Source organism: Lepidothrix coronata, unplaced genomic scaffold (genome assembly GCF_001604755.1).
Source record: "Lepidothrix coronata isolate B3197 unplaced genomic scaffold, Lepidothrix_coronata-1.0 Scaffold114, whole genome shotgun sequence".
In the NCBI taxonomy this organism is placed as follows: domain Eukaryota; kingdom Metazoa; phylum Chordata; class Aves; order Passeriformes; family Pipridae; genus Lepidothrix; species Lepidothrix coronata.
The window spans coordinates 2153415-2158709 of NW_016690294.1; positions in this window are offsets into that span (position 1 = coordinate 2153415).

Below are 5295 nucleotides of genomic sequence, written 5' to 3' on the forward strand. Positions count from 1 at the left end.
AATGGAAAAAGAAAACATGACAAAAAGTGAGGGAAGTCTTGAGGCACCACAGAAGAAAGCAACCCACTGCATTTCACTGAGGTGAAAGTGTCAGAGGCCAGCTCTTTCAGTGTGTTTATTTGGTTTCTTAAACAGATAAAGAATTTTAGAGGGTGGGTACAAACATATCAGCTGAGCATTTTGCATATACCCCTGATTAGTCAGGGCAGTTATTTAAATTTGCAGCCACAAACAGCATATCTGCAATATAAACAGGCACACAGAATTCTGAGCATATCATGCATAATTAAAGAAAAAAAAATTGGCCAATTATTTCTTTCCCGATGAGTTTTCCTTAAGAAACAACAATCTTAGAAATGTCTATAAGCATTACAATTAAAAATCAAACCAAAACAATTCTTCTATAACTGATTTTTTTCTTTCAGGATAAAACAGGCACAGCCAGTGTAGTACTTTTCTTGCTGCCTTTACTCTCAAGCTTTCCCAGGATACTGTATCTAGTCAGACCCCATTAAAACCATCAACAAACAGAAATGTGTTTAACCTGGATTTAAACCCACAGCCTGATCCAGCGTTTGAGATCTTGGCCAGGAGTTTGTTCCACAGTCACCATCCACAATGACTGAGAGGTCAGAGCTGCTTTGCTGCTCACAAGTGCAAACACAACAGCCAATGTCCCCGAGTTCACTGGCTGCCAACTGCCAGGCCAAGGTTTGTTTTCAGCAGGGCAGGAAGATTAAAACAACTCAGGAAACTCGGCCAGAGGACAGGGCTGAGCAGAGCCTGCAGGAAGTCATTACTCTGTGCTACTGTACTCCCTCTGCCTCCCTGCGCTCTTCCACTTCTTCGTCTGCTTAATTGTAAATCACCCTCCACTCCCGGGGCTGCTTTAGTTTCCTTGTACCAGCGAGGCAACCCCAAAGTGCTGGTGCTGAATTCCAGTGCCAGCACGGGACGTGCCCGAGCTTCAGAGCGCTCTGAGCGCTGGGGACATTACAGAGCTTGTTAAGGTAAAATCTTCTTTGTGTTACACTTTTGCCGTACGTTTTACAAAAATCTACCCCAGGGAGCCAAGGGGCAGTTGCTTCTTTATTACATTTTAGGAGAGACACATTATTAGCGTTCCAGTCTATATATTATGAAATTAAGTGGATACCCTTGGGGTTAATTCCTTGTTGTAATTGTAATGAAAAGAAACAATTTCTAACCCTCCATTTAAGATCTATAACTATTAAAATCCACTAGTCTTAGTGACTCCTGGGGCCAGTGAAGTACTTCAGCGTATATGAAAAAGGGTACTCCCACAGTGTCCAATATAAGTAATTTATAAAAATAACAGCCTCCAAGTGGGAAAACTAACAAATGAGTTTCCATTGAGCCCCTCCCTGCTGTTTACTATTGCCTGCTGGATTCATCAACTACGTAAAATTACATGCATATCGAAATCACGGAGCTGGCTTCCAAGATTATAGTTTGCCAAGAATAAGAAAGGTAGAGCAGGAATCACAGAGTACAGTGACTAAGCACAAGGTAAAAATCATGCAATACAGCCACAGAGAATCCTCTCAGAAAAAAAAAAAAATAATTAAAAAGCAACACTTTTTTTCAGAAGCTTCTCTGAAAAATGATACCACTTGCTTCAATAAATTTTAAATGATAATAAAGCACTTCTTTTTAAATAATCAAAAATTAACCATCTCTTTCAAAAGCATTGACTTTCCTCTGAAAATCCTTCGTTTGTTCAGTTTGTGAGATGCACAGCAGTAACAATGCTATTGCCTGTTTTTATTGTGTATGTTGCTGTACTTTCTGTGAGAATTTCCACTCACCAGTGTTTCCTGCTGACTCTAACCCTGCCAGCTTTCATGTCACCACATGTGTCAGGTTGCACCATCTCACCTACACACTTGTACCCCTTTCCACTTTTCGTGATGCCCAAAACAGGGTAAAACGTTTTCATTAAATGAGATGAGAAAAAATGGATTTAAAAACCACAGCAGCTAAGGATGCAGGAATAGTGTGCTACAGGAACCTGCTGTTAAATCATTTTTATGAACTGACTAGGTTTCAATTTGACTGCAAAGCTTTAGCATGTAATTCAGTTTGTCAGCAGCGAAATAAAACATACATCATCAGATAGTGCCTCCCAATTTAATATGCTTATTAGGATCATTGTTTCTATTAAGCTGAAAATCATATAAGTGCATTATTGTCTAACACAGCATAAACTCCCATTTGGAATGCATGCATGATCAATGGACATACTAATTTAATAGCAGGAGAGTTTTCTAGTACTTTGCTAGAACTGCACTGTGAAAAAGAACACCCCTTTAAGATTTCAGGAATGGTCTTTTTGATAAAGGTACTTGTTTAGCTGCAGCTGAAATAGCTTTAATACCACTTATCTCTCTGTTTTTATTCATCATAATATAAACTCCCATAGAAGAAAAGAAAAGGGAAGGAAACGAAGACATGAAAGAAAGAAATAGTCGTTGTTTTTAAATCGACCATTCTCTTGGCTAATAAAATATGCTGTAAGTTGCTCTGTACAGAGGAGTTCAGGCCCTATTGGTTATTTTAAGGGAAAGAAGGAACGAGGCCTCATTTCATACGTTAGCAACCAGCAAAAATGGGGTTATTTTTTTAGGTATTTATTGCAAATTCATGTTAATATGTCACCTGTTGCAACTGGGGAGCCATGCTGGAGAATGCCCTTGTTTCTCAGTGTTTACAAACCATCTACAAGCTTGATCCTTCCCAGCTGGTGCTTTCTCCAGCCATCACCCCAGTGAAACCAGCACTGCCACCTCAGGCTTTCTGAGTGACAGCAAACTGCCAGCTTGCAAGGACACGGGCCTGTTACTCTTGGAAGGGATTACAGAAAGTTCTAATGCAATAAATGGCAATAGAAGGTGGAATTGGAAGGCTGATGAGGAACTGGAAACACTTTCATTTTTACCACTGGCATGGTTTGATGTGCTCACTCGATGGGTCTTTAAAGTGCTGATTTTCTGAACTCACACAAGATGAGCAGGTGGCCTCCATCCTCCACCCCCTGGGCAGGTGTTGGGATCACACCTAATGAGGCCAAACAGCCACTGTCAACAGAAGGCTGCAAGTTTAACACTCTTCATGATCATTACATCTCTTTGAATAAATCAGGAGCTGTTCAGAAAATACATGACTATCCCTAGGAACTAGAACACTTTCTAATATTGATCATGCAGATGGTAGGAAGGGCTGCACTTCTCTAAGCCAGTTGCTAATTATCCCATATCAAATATGGATAGGATGACTGCTGGGCAAATAACTGACTAAAATGTTGATACTGGGAACCTCAGCAAGAATTGGAAATCATTAAAAATTAATCAGGGAGCTCTGACATTTGAACTCCTCATTGTTTCTTCTTTATGCCTTCATAGAAATGGGTTTATTCAAATTTATCTGCACGTCCCTGCAATTTCACTGCTGATCATGTACTGAAGGGAGCTTTCCTGAGCACTGATGAGTGTGGGCTGCTGGAAACCATTGTCCTAATTTGCAACAGGAAGCAGATCCATTTTAGTCTAGCATTAAAAGTAGTACACATAATTTTGACATTAAAGTGCTACCAACAAAGTCATATAAGTGCTAAAAATAGGCCTTTTTATATGTGAGAGAGCATGCACAGGGTGAATGTAAAATCTTTTTAACAGACAAAGATGATACAATACCCCCGAGATACCTATTTATTTTGATAGTTATAGTTGAGATTTTATTTGTACTGTGCACTGCATTTAGTTAAGGCAAAAGTCATACGAGGAAGCTGAAAATAAACATAAAACATAGCACATATGCTAACATTAGATTTCAGCTTGAGTAACTACAGTATAACTGCCTAAAATTTATTATAATTTCAATTTCAGAATGTACTCTTTACTTTTTCTTACTCATATTCCTTACTTCTGCAAATATAAACATGACTACATTTATGAAATAATTTATTCACCGTATGTACATTTGCCAGCTCTGAATGGCAAATATATACACATATTTTTATACATATGTGTATATAAAATTATCAATATTACTTGCCTAATATTGATCAGTAAACTGGCAAAAAAATCAAAGCAAAGAGCCATATTGGAGCATTCTAATAATGTAGAGACATGATTATGTTTAGTTTTTATTTATGAAATAATGACCAAAATTAGGAATTTCCTTCTTGTAGAAAAAAACCCTGACCAACCAAACAAAAAGAAACATTCCATTTTAATGGCTTTTTAAAAAAAACTTGACATTTTAGCTACTGATGTAATCTCTTCTGAATATATTCCTAACCTACACAGATGTATTTTTCAGACTGGACTTTGTGGAAGAGGAAAAATTCACAAGGTAGAACCTGTTTTGTCCTAATGTTCCCTCTCAAACCATAAAACCAAGAAAGGCTGCAGTGCCCTTGGCTTGCAATGGAAATTGGTAAAACATTTGTAGATAGTGAAAAGGCCAATAAAAGACCCAGCACTGGCTGATTCAGTGAAAATCAGTATAAAATTTTTCTATTGAAGAGAAACTATTTGTTTCCTTATATAAGCAAACAAGTCACTCGTATTTGCTGTTACACCCTAATTGCAAAGTCACAGACAAAAGGCACAAAGTAAGAACAAATATCACTCCAGAACCTAACTTGTTTCACCACTCACCTGGGAGAAGGGAATTCTGGCTTCCAGTTCCTGCATTCAGTGATTTTGGATTGTCTCCATCCTGAATTCCTCCTCGCCACGTGGGATCCATCGACGAGCCGGGCAGGAAGGGAGGGCAGCATTCCCACATTCCCGATGGTCCCTCAGCACCACTGCACCCTCAGGTAAAATCAGGCACCTGCTAAAGGGGTGCAGCCTGGACCAAAGGGCCCACTGGGATTGCCTGATGCCTTTGACCCTCTGGGGAAATAAGGGGGAGACCCAATGCACACAACAATGATTTAAATCCATACCTGAACTCCTGGATCCAGGGGCACAGCGCAGGGATAACCTACCCCTGGGTCCTGCACATCAGCACCACGGGGACCTACCAGGGCTGCAGATGACCTGTCAAACCCTGCAGCTGAGTTGGCTGTCCAAGGACCATCTCCCCACACTTCCTGAGGAGTGTTTTCCAAAATGCACCTGCCCCAGGCAGGAGAACGCGGAGCGGGAAGAACTGTGCTCCATCCGTGCTCCCCTGACACACCACAGCACTCACACACAGCTGGGGGAGGGCCTTAATGGGGCAAAAGGAACAACAATTTTATATAAAGAAATAAAGCCAGTGAAC